The following is a 17258-nucleotide window of genomic DNA, read 5'->3' as shown; positions in this document are numbered from 1 at the left end:
GTAAAGGAATTATATGTTTGTTTGTTTTCTGTTAACAATCGTTACAAATAATAATGTAAGTGAATGATGTCTTTTTATTCTATTAACAATCACTGAAGAATATTATTATAAAGGCAATATGTGTTTTCATTCTGTTAACAGTCAGAAAACAATACAATTGTTAGGATATTATTATGATTTTATCAGTGTGATGTATGATTTCCGTTTCAGACAATTAAACAATTAAATTGACTTGAACAATTATTATTTTAACGCCGTATCCTGAGAAGTGTGTGTTTAACTGAAGACAACTGTGGACCGAAGAGGAGTATCAAATTATTAACATGATTACTAAAAAAGATTATGTCGTAACAACATAAGCTTTTTAAACAAAAAATACGTATTAGTTTATTATAGAAACATTATAAGTATTTGTATTTTTGATGGAAAATTATAAGTAGACTTTATACTAAATCTAAAAAAAACAAAAACCACACTATTATAAACACCGTGAATTTAGATTTCCTTATATACTTATGCGTCGTTTAGTACACAGCCAAGCTTTGTAATGTGTAATGTGCCCACTGCGGGTATCGAAACCCGATGTTTATCTTTGAGTCACTTAGTATTTCTTATGTATCAGTATAAAAACAAACATACGAGCTGCCTTATGGTACGTTACCACGTATATTTGTACTTAAATAAAGTGTAAACACAACCAACACGTTTATTTTATTTTGTTTATGCATAATTGTGTTTAGAAAAAAAAAATGAAAACAACAACAACTAGAAAGACAGATGACTGAATTATTCTGTTTAAGATTCTAATGTTGATTGTTTAATTGCGATAATTAAGAGTCTTCGCCATATAATCATTCATTGAAGTAAAGTTGTGTAGGAAGTTTCTGTCCATTGCATGACGTTTATTTGTTATTAGTGGAGTTAACCTTGCGTAGTTCCACGTTATCGAAAATGTTAACACATTGTGTGTTAAGAACATTTACCTGGCTACCAATGTATGCAAACTATACTCTTAATTCTCTGGACACTAACTATAGAAGTAGCTTGGTCGGTCAAGTAAGACAAATTCATGTTAAACTTTACTACACTGTTCTAAAGCATAAGCTCGTCTCACGCTGGGAAAATCAGTTTATAGTCAGCGGATGTCCTGTCGCATCTTGTGTAAAGGGGATCTCACAAGGTTCTTGTTCCCCACCGCCGTGGTCTGGAAGTAAAGCTTACAAACTCCCAACATTAAAATCCGGTGTTCGATTCCCCGTGGTGGACAGAGTGCAGCTAGTCTGTTGTTATTTTTCGACTAAAACAAACAATAAAAGAATTCGCTATTTTGTAAGACTTGTGACGGAATGTTTTCTTTTATTTGAGATTTGTGAAGAAAACCTTACTAATCTTTATATATTTTGAGGGATAATTTCTATTTTATTAACTGCTTGTGAGATACATTTTTCTATCCTTCCTGACGTATAAGGTGAATCTCGCTATTCTTTATGATGTATGAGGTGAATTTCACTATTCTTCCTGACGTATGAGATGAATCTCGCTATTCTTTATGATGTATGAGGTGAATTTCACTATTCTTCCTGACGTATGAGGTGTGTGTGTGTTTTTTACAGCAAAGCCACTTCAGGCTATCTGGTAAGTCCATCGAGGGAGATCGAATCCCTGATTTTAGCGTTGTAAATCCGTAGACTTACCACTGTGCTAGCGGGGGGCGTATGAGGTGGATCTCATATTTATTTTGATGTATGAGGTGAATCTCCATTTTCATCTTGATGTATGAGGTGAATATCTATATTCTTTATGAGGTTAATCTCGCTATTCTTCATGACGTATGAAGCAAATCTCGCTATTTTGCATGACGTATGAGACAAATCTCGCGATTCTTCGTGACGTATGAGACAAATCTCGCTATTCTTCACGACTTGTCCACATCTCTGTAACTTTCCAACTTGTGGTTAATGGTTACATCATCAACAAAGTAGTTTAGAAAAAACCGCTGTAAGAGTTCTCTTGCTGAATAGTTGGACAAATCTGCAAACAGAAGATCGCAAGCAACTGACAGACCACAGAAAACGAACTCCACAGAAGCCACATGACAATCAGCGTTCCATGGACTGAAAACACTCGAACTGGTGGAACGTTTCCTGTTTTAGGAAAATCGTTTCTGTTATTCAAACCTTCACTAAAAACTAAGGTCCACAACTAAACAGAAAAAAAATCATGCATCTGTATCAATTAAGAAGTTTTATTTCTCACACATTTAGAAACTTACATCTATAACTACATTATATTTTTTGACGTGCAGGGTGTCCGAAGAGAACGCGCTCCTCATGCTGTCCTTGTAATTCAAAACAAGTTTGAAGACGTTATTTCATTCTATTCGAACACTACTAAGCACATTAGTGTTGTGATGAATGGTCCACACTGTCAGTTTCTGTAAATATAGCTAACAGCAACTTCCCAACAGCACTCTGAGAGGTATTTTTCTCTTTCTCTGTCTAGATGGCGTTCATTAAATTCATCAGCAAGCAATCTTTCCCTAGAAACAGCCTTCCCTACCATACCGCAAGACCAACTCGACCTTCTCGTGCTTTGACAGCACTATAATCAGTCACATATATCAAATTAAGAAGAGCTGCAAATCACCTATGGTTCCCGACTTTTCGGTCACCCTGTGGATTAACAAACAAGCAAATGAGAACCTTCTATAACATCGTTTTTTTTGTGTGCAAAAAGTGCAACTTGTGTCGTGTTTTAGTACACACGAGACATGAATATGATAGCTTCTTTGTTTATCTTTTTTTCAACGACACCTGAAATTAATTGTTTAACATAAGGACTTCGTTATACGCACTTAGAGAGGCCAAACATATAAACAGATACTAAGAGGTAAACGCCCCTACAGAAATCTATTGATACTGTGGGATTTAGACGCAATATATATCACATTCTGCAACATATTAAACGATAAGTTTTATAGGTGTGTGTGTGTGTGTGTCTGTAGGGGTGTGTGTGTGTGTATGTAGGGACAGTAGAGGTACATGTTCTTTAATTTTTGAGCCGGTAGTGAAGTACCCCTTTGAATGAGACTTGTGTATGATTATAACGGAATGTCGTTATGTCGGTTTTGAATTTAAATATCACAGTTAATGTGACAAATAAAAAACCTCCACTGGTTCGAATATCTTTCGTCTCCTAATATGAGTTTTATTAACAATAAAGTGATCGTTATATATCAGTTAGTGTAATTTTTAGTTTATTAACGCATCAAATCCTTTCAGTCTTTTAATTTTCTAAGTGGAAATGTCACTCAGAATCAAAACTAGGTTTCATAACTGAAAACAACAGTTTCAATGCCACATGCAGAGCATTTTTATCGAAGTTTACACACGTACTGAAGGATGTCTCTTTTTACAGCAATCAGGTTTAGGTTTTGCTTAGCAGACTAATTAAAGCGAAATCTAAAACCATGAGTAAGATCATTACAACATTTTTCAGAAGCGAAGAGCAAATATTCACAAATATGGTCGAAAATTAAATTGTCTTTTGGCGTAAGAAAACCGTATTTAAGGAGAAACATATTATTAGCCAGCAGGTACGGGTCCAAGGACAATCTATAATGACTTTCAGTCTCTAGGTAAGACCTCATATAAAGAACTTGAACAGGTCTCTAATAACAGGTTCTGTTCATTTAAGGCTTGGACCCCCAACAGACAAGTTCCACTGCTCTGGAGGTCTCATTAAGAGAACGTTGCACTTTTCAGGTAGTGGCTAAACGGGGGATATATCTTATTATGTGTTACATATTCCATGATACACAGATAGGTCTGGACTTTTCAGAAGGAAACTTCAAAAGGAAGAATATCCAAGCCTGTCAAACAACCTTACAGTTTTATTTCTCCTAAACTCTGGTGTTTAGTATTAATCCAGTTTTGTCTAACAGCTTCCCCTTCCTTCTCTCTCTATATATATTAGCTAAATAATTGTCAACTTTTCTTCTCGTACTATTTGTTAGAACCCCATTTTGCTTTAATAAATGTAACTGTCTAATATCAAGCTAACTTTACCATTATATCTGTTAAGTAGCATCCGACCATCCGGGTCTTAATTACAGATATTCTTAACCTCACTCGTGCAATATCAGGGTGTTCTTGTTAGCCTTGGCCTTTCATTCAGCTATCTATTTCTTAACCTCAGCTTAAACTTGATTTCTTAGTGTTAGTAATCTAACGATCAGCTGTACTTTTTATGACTGCAAATGTCCAAATTTAACGTGAGTTTCACTTTCCAGAAATTAAGTTGTACACTCTTAACCAAATATAATTACTATTCATAGTTATTGTAAAACTAAATGTTAGTAAAGATTAGAAAAAAAAATAAAATAAAGCTTAAGATAATGTAAGTTTTAGATGTATTTTTCTGTGTGCGTTGAGGATTTGAGGTAAAACTTGCAAATAGTCATTAGGCTGTAAAAATATGGATACATATTTTACGTATAGATTTAGAATAACAAACGTAACGAACAAAATATTTCTGAATTAACTTTAACAAAGATATAAACCCTCTCCTTTAACGTATTTAACGTGATATAGTATTTTCTGGGCAATATTTCTTGACGATAATGTTTTAATTTTTTTGCAAAAGTGGGTCTGAAACCGCATAGATGAGTCACACGTATAACCACTCGCACCATTATACAATAGTGTGTTGTCTTTCAGTCAGAGAGTAGACACTAAAATGAGGTCACATAAGGGGCATTTAACGTTGTAATGAGTACTATCGTGACGACGGTAAAACTTGCGTGCTCCACGAATCAGGAGAAAATTACGAACTTCAAAAACAAAAAATTAAAATAAGTCAATTATGGTATCGTTGTTAGCAAGGTGCTAGCAATCTGCTGTCGAACAAACTTCGCTCTTGTTGTTGTTGGTACATCGTAAAATGGTGACCTATTTGTACAATTTGGTCATAAGTAGGTGTGTAACCGGCAACGTTGATAGTCAGCAGTTCAAGGTTAGGTACAGCCATATCTGAACCTTAAAATAGCGATCTGATCTGGCTGTATAGGTTTATGTTTCCTATAAGGTCGACAGCTCAATTCGGGGTCTAGACCTGACCTAGTTGTATAGGTTATGTTTCCTATAAGGTCAGCAGTTCAATTCGTGATCTACATCTGACCTAGTTTTATAGGTTTTGTTTCCTATAAGGTCAGCAGTTCAATTCGTGATCTACATCTGACCTAGTTTTATAGGTTTTGTTTCCTATAAGGTCAGCAGCTCAATTCGGGGTCTCGATCTGACCTAGTTGTATATTTTATGTTTTGCATAAGGTCAACAGTTTAATTTGAAGTCTGGATCTGATCTTGTTGTATAGGTTATATTTCCTATAAGGTCAGCAGTTCAAGTTATGGTTTCGATCTCACCTGGCTGTAAAGCATAAATCTTGTTGTATAGGTTATGTTTCCTATAAGGTCAGCAGTTCAAGTTATGGTTTCGATCTCACCTGTAAAGCATAGATCTTGTTGTATAGGTTATCTTTCCAACAAGGTCAACAGTTCAAGTTATTGTTTCGATCTCACCTGTAAAGCTTATGTATGCTGGTAAGTATTCTATTTTATTTCATATTAATTCAGGTTTCTCATCCTGTTTTAACTGTCATAACCTAAGTTATTCAAACATACAGTTTAATTAGCTGCAATAACTGGTCGCCATGCTTGTTCTATATTAATATCTGACTTATAGGTGATCTCAGCCAGGTTAAAACATGGCTGTAAAAAAACATGCTTTGAATTGAGGAAGTAGAACTTGTAAAAAATCCTGAAACTTTACGGGATAACTTATAACTAGTTTCAGTTATGGAATCATGTAAAAAAAACCAACAAACAAACCCAAAAAACATCATTTGCCACACTTGCAAAACGTTACAAGCTCTTCGTAAGAGTTCAACAGTTTTATTAACATTCTATCATGTAGTTATGTAAACTCAGTTTGTTCAGTTGACCTATCTAAAAAAGGAATTACCTTGAATTTTATCATCTAGATGCTTTTGTTCATTACTTTCACCGCCACACAATAAAGCCGCTATCGCAATATTTGTAATTTGAGCTTATAACGCTGTGCAAATATAACTATCTGAAGGCAGTCGATATCAGGGAAAACCATTGGCTGGTTTTATTACAAAAACGTTTCTAAAGCAATGACGTTTCACTCCACAAATTTCAATGAACATCTGTGATATTTTGCTCAAATTCTTTTTTCCGTTTCAATGATCATTTTTCTATGAAACGATTTTGAGCGGTCGTTTTTTTCTTTAATTATTGGATATTTACCAAGTTAACAAGGCTAACTTTAACGCTGTCTTTAGAACAAGCTACAAGTTTCCTTCATACTAAATTCTTATGTTACGTGGAAGGGTGTTGCAAATTGAAGGTTTGCCATTAAAATATTTACGAGTTCTTTGTTATGTTGAACTACAATTGCAATTTAAAATTCTGTTGTCACCCCCCTCTCCACTTTGACGTGGATTGCGGGAAAATTCTGGGTATTATTTTTCGTAAGAAATGGGGAGGGTAGACATCCCTCTAGACTTCCACAAACCTGATGCTAATGAGCCAGTAACTTTCCCCCGCGTTCACTGTAATGATATTTAATAACACTAACAACTTGCATTATTATTAGACTGGATCGTTGTAGGAAGCTCCACTGCCTTTATATCAACTGACATGCGGGTAGAATTACTAGTACAGACAAACATGGTAATGGAGTGTGTGTGTGAGTGCACTGCTTCTGAAGTCTCGGGAAAGAAACAATGGTTTCTCTCTATCCTTGTGCAGATTGTTCACTTTGTTATATCCCAAGAAAGAAATATGGGTTTTCTCGCTCCTCGTGCAAATAGTAAAGTTTATTTAATTACACCATACCTTCTTGCTATGAATATAAAACATAAACACACATTTTAAACGTGTTAAGCCAGAAGTTCTAATGATATAGAATAAACAGTTTGTAAACAGTTATAATGATGTAGGTTAACTAGTTTGTAACTGTAAATAACAGTTGTGATGGTGTAGATCAACTAGCTCCCAAGTGTAAATAACAGTTGGAATGATGTAGCTCAACTAGTTTTTAAGTGTAACTAACAGTGGTAATGATGCAGGTCAACTAGTTTGTAAGTGTAAATAACAGTTGTGATGGTGTAGATCAACTAGCTCCCAAGTGTAAATAACAGTTGTAATAATGTAGCTCAACTAATTTGCAAATGTAAATAACAGTTGTAAATAACAGTTGGAATGATGTAGCTCAAGTTTGTAAGTGTAAATAACAGTTGTAATGATGTAGATCAACTAATTTGCAAATGTAAATAACAGTTGCAATGATGTAGCTCAACTCGTTTTTAAGTGTAACTAACAGTGGTAATGATGCAGGTCAACTAGTTTGTAAGTGTAAACAACGGTTGTAATGACGTAGTTCAGCTAGTTTGTAAGTATAAATAACAGTTGTAATGGTGTAAATCAACTAGTTTGTAAGTGTAAATAACAGTTATTATGATGTAGATCAACTAGTTCGTAAGTGTAAATAACAATTGTAATTATGTTGTTCAACTGGTTTGTAAGTGTAAATAACAGTTGTAAAGACGTTCAACTATTTTGTAAGTGTAAACAACAGTTGTGATGGTGTAGATCAACTAGTTTGTAAGTGTAAATATCAGTTATTATGATGTAGATCAATTAGTTTGTAAGTGTAAATAACAGTGATTATGATGTAATTTAGCTAGTTACTAAGTGTAAATAAGAGTTATTATGATGTGAATCAGCTGTTTGCAAGTATAAATAATAGTTGTGATGATGTAGTTCAACTAGTTGGTAAGTATAAATAACAGTTGTGATGGTGTAAATCAACTAGTTTGTAAGTGTAAATAACAGTTGTGACTATATAGATAAATTAGTTTGTAACTATAAATAACAGTGATTATGATGCAGTTCAGCTAGTTCGTAAGTGTAAATAATAATTGTAATTATGTTGTTCTACTGGTTTGTACGTGTAAATAACAGTTGTAAAGACGTAGCTCAAATAGTTTGTCAGATGAGTCAAGAACGATTTAATTGATTACGTCATGATAGAATTTGTAAATTTCGCCTGCTTATTTTCCTCTTCTGTCAGATGAAGTTCATGTTTCGCAGAACTATCCGAAACGTTTCTCGTTAGCTTAACAAAGGTACTCTCGAGAACTAGGATTAAGTTGGTGAACTTACAAAGTCTGGTGTTTGATTCCCTGCGGCAGACATTGCAGATAGCCCAGAGTATCTCTGATTAAAAAGCAAAACAAAGTTAAGAGTCAAGAAAAATGAAAGGGCCCGAGATAAAAACTAAAATGACGTATCCCGGCGGGACAATGGTAAAAGTACGAACTTACAGTGTTGAAACCCGGGGTTCGATTCCGATCAGTATATATAGTATAAACATATTTGGCACACACCATTTTTACAGTGGATGTAGTTTATTAGTAAGTATAGATGAAAAACGAACACGTTATGGAACACCCACAAAAAATACATTTTATCGTTAGGACATGCTGCACTCATACCAAACATAATTAACATTAAATATACATGAAGCACAAATGGAACATGTCTCACTCATGCTAAATAAAGATTATTATTAGATGTAGAAGAAACACAAATATGACATCTTACACTAGCACTGAACACAGCTTATTATTAGATGTAGAAGAAACACAAATATGACATCTTACACTAGCACTGAACACAGCTTATTATTAGATTTAGAAGAAACACAAATATGACATCTTACACTAGCACTGAACACAGCTTATTATTAGATTTAGAAGAAACACAAATATGACATCTTACACTAGCACTGAACACAGCTTATTATTAGATGTAGAAGAAACACAAATATGACATCTTACACTAGCACTGAACACAGCATTATTAGATTTAGAAGAAACACAAATATGACATCTTACACTAGCACTGAACACAGCTTATTATTAGATTTAGAAGAAACACAAATATGACATCTTACACTAGCACTGAACACAGCTTATTATTAGATGTAGAAGAAACACAAATATGACATCTTACACTAGCACTGAACACAGCTTATTATTAGATGTAGAAGAAACACAAATATGACATCTTACACTAGCACTGAACACAGCTTATTATTAGATGTAGAAGAAACACAAATATGACATCTTACACTGGCACTGAACACAGCTTATTATTAGATGTAGAAGAAACACAAATATGACATCTTACACTGCACTGAACACAGCTTATTATTAGATTTAGAAAACACAAATATGACATCTTACACTAGCACTGAACACAGCTTATTATTAGATGTAGAAGAAACACAAATATGACATCTTACACTAGCACTGAACACAGCTTATTATTAGATGTAGAAGAAACACAAATATGACATCTTACACTGGCACTGAACACAGCTTATTATTAGATGTAGAAGAAACACAAATATGACATCTTACACTGGCACTGAACACAGCTTATTATTAGATGTAGAAGAAACACAAATATGACATCTTACACTGGCACTGAACACAGCTTATTATTAGATGTAGAAGAAACACAAATATGACATCTTACACTAGCACTGAACACAGCTTATTATTAGATTTAGAAGAAACATCTGCAAAAAAAGGCTACAAAAATTTCAATGTGAAATAATATATCATTTGGTTTGTTTGTTTTTGGATTTCGCGCAAAGCTACACGAGGGTTATCTGCGCTAGTCGTCCCTAATTTACCAGTTTAAGACTACAGGGAAGGCACCACCCACCACCAACTCTTGGGCTACTCTTTTACCAATGAATAGTGGGATTGATTGACACATTATAACGCTCCAACGACTGAAAGGGCAAGCATATTTGGTGCGACGGGGAATCGAACCCTCGACCCTCAGATTGCGAGTCAAGCACCCTAGCCATGCTGGGCCGTATAAGTTGGTTACTAATGAAAAGCAAAAGCAATATTTCAAATTCATTTAAAAACTATAATTTGTTAGAAGACGAGAAATATCGCTGTTTCAAAGTTAAAGAAAAATACTTAGGTGAAGTTTCAGAGTACTTTAGAAATAAGATTGTTTGTTGTGTAACTACCTATTATGTTACCTGTCCATCACGAGTTTTGTTTGTTCTGAATTTCGCTGCATAAGGACTATCTGCGCTAGCCATTCCTAATTTAACAGTGTACGACTAGAGGGAAGGCAGATAGATAGTCATCACCACTAACCACCAACTCTTGGGCTACTCTTTTACCAAGCATTAGTGGGATTGACTGTACATTATAACTCATCTACGACTGAAAAGACAAGTATGTATGGCGTGAGAAAGATTCGAACCCGCTACCTTCAGATCAATAATCAAGGGCTTTAACCACCTGGCCAAGGCACGAGTATTGAAATGTCATTTAGCACGATAAGTCCTTATATATACATATACGGTTAGCCACCGAGGATTAGCAACTATAATAAAAAATGAAGTGAAATGCAAGGTGTTATTATGATACTATAATTGTTTTAAAGATACGCAACATCTACTCTATCGATATCACAGGTTATTATTATTACTTTTTAAAAGATAATAAAATATCAGTTATGTATCCGTTAAAACATAAGATGGTATCTACTATGTATCCGATTTTCGTTCTGAATCTCACAAATAACGTAGATCTGCCAATCTCCTTTTTAAAAACAATAAGTTTAGTAAGAACAACAGATTCCAAATAAATAACCATAACTTATGAGGTTTAGTGTTTGTTTGTTTGGAGCTAAGGACAAATTTACACAATGGGCTATCTGTACTCTGCCCACCAAGGGCATTGAAACCCAGTTTCTAGCAGTGTGAGTCCGCAGACATACTACTGTGCCATTGAAGAGGTAGGTTTAGTAAAAACAACAGATTATAAAGACATAACCACTACTTGTCAGGTTTGGTGAGAACAACAAATTCCAAAGAAACTGTCTGGTATAGCGAGAACTGATAGATGGGATATATATTAAGAACATAATCGAAGTAATGATATATAAACAGTTCTTGCGTAGTTTTAAAAATAAAATCACTGACGAGATTTGTACCTGAAAGAGAACCTCAGATGAAAGTAGCAGTAAAAAACTATTCATTGCATATTTAGTGAATAACCAGTGAGACTGACTGAAATCTGAAGAAGTGTCATTTGGACACTTGACAACCCGTAACACCTTCTCGCATTTCACGCCCACTTCGGTGGGTATGCGAATGGTGGTTGCTTATTGGTCAATCATTTATTTATTAAACACGCAAGAGTTACCAGTTGTGGTTATCAGGAAATATTTCTTTGTTTTAACTCTAATACTGTGAGGCCTAAAATACTTCTTTCCTGATGTATTCGAACGAGCAACTAAAGAGTGATTTCTGTGTATAACTGTTCTAAATAAATAAAGAGGCTGACTCGGCTATAGTTAAGCTTCCAGAATGGAATACTTAAGTAATCGTGGTGAGATTAAAGGCAAGAAGTAGAAATCATTCCCTTCGAGGTTTGTAATCTTCCAACGTTTCCCCACCTTATACATACTAATGACTAAAAGTTATCCTCGTCTCTTGGATGTAAAAACGTGTCTACTCCGAGCGCTTCTCGTGTTTTCCTTCTAAACAATTCGGTTGGGAAGCGGTAACTTGATTAAGTCGTCTCTGTATTCGCCAGAAAATTACATTTTTTTTCATCTTGGAATGCGTCCCTTTTCGCCTGTTTCACTAATGGCTATTGTAGCAGGAACGTAAATTTGAGGGAACGTTCACTTAGTTATGCATTTCAAACTGAATAGTGAGATTAGTGATTATCGTATTTGAGATAACTCCGAAGAATATTGAGTAACAATTAGTAGTGCTTGATTGTTATAGTACAGCCCCACCCGTAATACTGGCTATAGATTTACTTGTTTAGACCCTTGGAATTATATCACCGATCCCCTAGTGCAGTAACTATAATTACTTGGGTGTTGTTAAGTGAGTCTGGTCGTCCAGTTCGTGGTGACAAAGTGTGAAGTTGATTGTTTCGCTGATATCACCACAAGGCCGTTTCAGTGTTGTTATGGAAATAAGAAAAGAAAGAAAAAAAGATTCACACAAGTGAAACCGAGGATTTTGCGTTAAAAAAAACTATATAAGATGAAATAAAAATGTTTCTGTTTGATGATCCAGAGAACACAAATATAACAGTTTTTTTTCTTTCCAAACAGTAATTCTTTTTGTGATATTAAAGAGTGAATTTTTATTTTTCTAACTTCTCATTTTGTATTCTGCTAGTGAAAGAAGTTTGCCAGGATTAAAATAATTTATTGTTAGTTTAAATTCGTCACACTATTTTATTTAACTTCGATGATTTTGTTATATTACCACACGCGTTTTATTTCGTAAAATTGAATCTGAGACTGGTAGTAGGACAAACGTTTGTTAGTTTAGCGAAATTTATGCTCGGATTGAAAGCTTGGAAATGTATGTATTCCCTGTTCGGGAGGCACGGCACGGCCAGGTGGTTAAGGCACTCGACTCGTAATCTGAGGGTCGCAGGTTCGAATCCCCGTCACACCAAACATGCTCGCCCTTTCAGCCGTGTGGGCGTTATAATGTGACGGTCAGTCCCACTCTTCGTTGGTAAAAGAGTAGCCCAAGAGTTGGCGGTGGGTATTGATAACTAGCTGCCTTCCTTCTGGTCTTACACTGCTAAATTAGGGACGGCTAGCGCAGATAGCCCTCGAGTAGCTTTGTGAAAAAATTCAAAACAAACAAACCAAACCGTGTTCAAGAAAATATGAAGATAATTATATGATTTGATTTGTTAGAAATCATATAAAACATTAATTTTCTCTGTGCTTGCTTTATTATTGTTATTTGTTACTAGCACAACGCTACAGAAAGAGCTGTCTGTGTTCTGCCAACTACAGGTATCGAAACTCAGTTTCTGGCAGCGTAAGTTCGCAGATATGCCGCTGTGCCATTAGGGAAATTCTTTTATTGGTCTTATTGATTGTTTTTGTAACTCAACAAAAGGTGAATAGTTACAACACCACACAGCTCAATGTAATAATCACGTTCGTGCAACTATATACTTTCCTTTAACTATAATTTTATAGTGAACATAAACCACACGATTCTTCTACTACGACAAACAACAAATTATGAGTAATCGACAGATGGCAGCACACGCAGGAGACATACTCTGATATTATTGTTTCGTACCATCACACGAGCGAATTTCGAAATGTTTCTCTCGCTGTTTTCTTTTTCACCAACACTAACATTTATTTCCAGTTTTTTCCTAGCACGCAAAATTCAATTTAGGAGAGAAGCAGTGATTTTGAGTTTGTTCAGATTTTAATATCCGTCCAACTTGAGGTAGGTGCCTTTGTAATTACGCCGAAGTGCCATGCAGTGAGCTAATTACTGTACATAAGGCTTTGTTCCCAGTATTTCATATAGGACCTGTAATTTTATCCGCCTTACTTTCTTAAACATACATCAATATGGAACAATTATGTACTTCAAGCATTGCAAATGAAGGCCTAAAGTCAATAATTGTAACAATTATCCTTAAGATGTGTATAAATTACGTTGACTTACATATACATCTAAACCGTGGCAGTTTCTCGGTTCTGGCAAGATATTCCGACTTATGACAGTAATTAACTTGTGGATTTCACATGCTGTTATTTGACAGCTGCTTTTCTCTTTTCCTATCTTATGTCACACTGGTAAATTTGTAACGTACGAAATTTTGTTTAATTGCTCAAAACTCTAAACTAATTTTGTCCAGATGACTTTGCCCAGAAAGTTGTTTTTAAACTATGCGAATAAAGATCAACCAATAAAAATGATAAAACTTCCATTGTTTTTTGTGTTTGTTTCTTATATTATTCTCTTACCAGTTTGTAATGTTATTCCACAGTTAACTGCTCTGTTACGAAATAGAATTCCAGTTTAATCATGTGGTAGCTGAAGCTATGACAACTCCGTATTACAAACTCTAGTTGTTTTACTTTTTAAAGTCTGTCATAAAGAATACACAGTAAACGTACTACATAACTTTGTGGTAAGTAAATTGGTTGAACACTAGCAGAAAAGACGCTCTTAGTTAGCCAATTTAAGTGTTATGCGTATCCGGTTGTGAATCCGAGCGCCCTTGTTTGAGTCCCGTTAATACATACACATGCACGTGCGCGCGCAAACTCATGCTCCATGACTTGTGAACGTGAGTACTTTACAAAAATCAAATCACATCATTCAACTAGAATAGCCCAAAAATTAGTTGTTGTTGTCGTTGACCAACTGCTTGCTATCTACGCCCCCCAGCGGCATAGTGGTATGTCTGCGAACTTATACTGCTAAAACCGGATTAGATACTCGTGGTTGGCAGAGCACAGATAGCCCTTTGTGTAGGTTTGGACTTAATATCAAATAATAATTGATCTCCTCTACATCTATTTAGAATAATGGACGGTCAATACAAATAATTCCTGTGTAGCTTTATCAGATTAACGAATAGCCAAATAATACGCAGCTATTTTAAATACTTGGTTTATAATATTATATTGTGACTATTGTGTGCTTTATTTACAGTTATATGTACAATAACAGAACCGTTTTTTGTAAAATCAATTAGAAAAGCAAAATAAGTAGGAAAAACCATTGAAAATAATTGTATTTGATGTTTGGTAACAATTTGTGGAAGATAAATACGTTACAAACTGGTTAAACCAATCATATTTTTGTTCTATGTCTGTAGAATGCAAGATATTGTCTTCTGGCATACGTTCCTCTGGTGGCGCTTTGGTCAGTTTCGGAACTCGTTATGACAAAATTCAGGGATAGATCTCCGCTGCTGACTCAGTTGCAACAAGTCAATTTTCAATATAAGTGAGACCGATACAAGACGGGATTTTGAGCAAAACATTTCATAATCGTGATTAAAAAAGCGTCAACATTATAGTAAAAAAAATGTAAACCAGACAAACAAAAAACAATACAGTATAATACTTATACAATAGCCTATACTAGCCCATGTTGTTTTCATTGTTTGTTATTAAGCGCAAAGCTACACAAAGAACTATCTGTGCTCTGCCCACCACGGGTATCAAAGCTTGCTTTCTAGCAGTATTAGTCTAGGAAGCGATTAGCCAATGACTTAAAATGAAACACTGAACAGACCGAGCGCATAACAAAAGCTGCAAAACAATAATAACAACACGCTGTTGTTATTTTTCTTAGAGAAAAGCTACACAACGTGCTGTCTGAACTCTGTACAACGTAGGGGATCGCATCTTAAATTTTTACATTTTAATTTCATAAACTTACCGCTGATCTACCGAGAAGGTGGGGGTCAAATAAAAAGCAGTGACAAATTTTAAAACGTACAATTAGTCCAACATCCATACACCGAAATATGCAGTTAATTATATTTCAAGACCTTGAAATTTAAGGAAATTCATTTTATTTTTTTGGATGAGTAGATTACAAATATTTTGTACAAGAAGAATTGATTGTAACTTTAAGTAGTTCTTATATCTAGCCTTTAAGTAGTTCTAATATCTAGCCTTTAAGTAGTTCTTATATCTAGCCTTTAAGTAGTTCTAATATCTAGACTTTAAGTAGTTCTAATATCTAGACTTTAAGTAGTTCTTATATCTAGACTTTAAGTAGTTCTTATATCTAGCCTTTAAGTAGTTCTTATATTTAGCCTTTAAGTAGTTCTTATATCTAGTCTTTAAGTAGTTCTTATATTTAGCCTTTAAGTAGTTCTTATATCTAGCTTATAAGTAGTTCTTATATCTAACCTTTAAGTAGTTCTTATATCTAGCCTTTAAGTAGTTCTTATATCTAGCCTTTAAGTAGTTGTTAGTTCCAATGGCTATGCACTTGAAAATAAACACATAATAGAACGGAGAAATTATTATAATGCAGTGGCCAGCCGTGTTGGTTTGGTTGAACCATCTTTATTGGTGCTTTGATACAATTTATAACATCGTTCATACTTACGTTTATACAATGTAGAAATATCTATCTGTCTGTCTGTCTGTGTAAAGCCTTATAATTTACAGAAATTCTTTACTTGGTGTAAATTTATGTTCTATGTACATTCGACTTCACTTAGAATTATTTACGCTTGTCTATGTAAGTGGAAGTTAAAGTTTTATATATTTAAAATACTAAGTATCACTAAGTAACTTTAAGCCTACCTTTAGTAGTGATTGATTTCAGTAGAGATTCTATCGACTAATTCTGAATCCACCTTTAACAGAGTTCCTGTTAAGTAAAATTAGGAGTATTTCAGTAGTGTTTATATATTAAATAATTTTAAGTATAGTTTCAGTATGTTGCATTACGTAACTTTTTAAATCTAAGTAGCTCGGTATTAGACAGCAATTAATTTTGAAATTTTTGTTTTATGTTATATATTAAGTTTCATGTTACTCCAACTGAAAGGTGGTGTTTTTATACCGATTAACACTTGGAACACTAAAATTTTCTACATAACTTCGAATACTCGAGTTTTAGATTATTCTTTTCTCCGAATTCACTTATTTCCAGTTGTTTTCACTACTTTGTTTTTTTTGTTTTATTTAAAGAAAGGGAACTTTTTGAACTGACTACTGGTTCCAGTGATCATACAGCGATCATTGTATATGTGTTATTCGTGTATCAACAACTCCTAGCTGACTGTATCAACAGAGTGACTGTCGGAAGTCAAGTCACTGAGATGAGACCATGGTGCGTTACACATTCACAATCACATTTTCCGCTAGCGCTGGGCACACAAGAACGCATCATCTCTTTTCTATTTTCTAGTCCCTGTTTCCATCCTCCTATTGTGTATCTTATCGCGACCAACCAACCCATGCTGAGGAAACTAGCACATTTGGCGTGAACAATTTCCTTGCTTTCTGCGGACACACAAAGCTCCCTCGTTCTGTCGGCCACTGATAAAATTGTGAAAACCGCTGGGCAGCCGCCTACTGAAATGAAGTACGGCCACGACACTGTAACGACTGTCCCTAGCGCGTCACGCGGGGCCATCAGAGCGTGCAGTTCGGCCACAGAATGCAATGGAGCTGACAGAAAAAAACGATTCAACGAGCCGTGCTAGAATTTTTCTTATAGAATCAGCCCAAGATTCAATTACAGAGTCCACAGGCAGTGGCTAAGTCAAAGAAGTTTTTTGTATGGATTATTGGCGAAATTGGATTT

General features: G+C 34.8%; 1 long non-coding RNA gene across 2 annotated transcripts in view; it reads right to left on the bottom strand.

Annotated features, from left to right (window-relative positions):
- Positions 1-2229: 2229 nt before the first annotated feature.
- Positions 2230-17258, bottom strand: part of LOC143239273 (uncharacterized) — a 40630-nt gene continuing 25601 nt past the window's right edge. The window contains exons 2-3 of one of the 2 annotated variants that reach the window (XR_013021097.1): positions 16250-16316; positions 2230-2672 (exon numbers count right to left, since the gene is read on the bottom strand). This is a non-coding gene — a long non-coding RNA (uncharacterized LOC143239273). The remainder of the gene's footprint in view (positions 2673-16249; positions 16317-17258) is intronic. The other variant, XR_013021096.1, reaches the window with a different exon arrangement.

The sequence above is a fragment of the Tachypleus tridentatus genome, chromosome 13 (assembly GCF_004210375.1).
Source record: "Tachypleus tridentatus isolate NWPU-2018 chromosome 13, ASM421037v1, whole genome shotgun sequence".
NCBI lineage: Eukaryota > Metazoa > Arthropoda > Merostomata > Xiphosura > Limulidae > Tachypleus > Tachypleus tridentatus.
The sequence above is the reverse complement of the archived record's forward strand: the minus strand, read 5'-3'. Positions and strand labels throughout refer to the sequence as shown.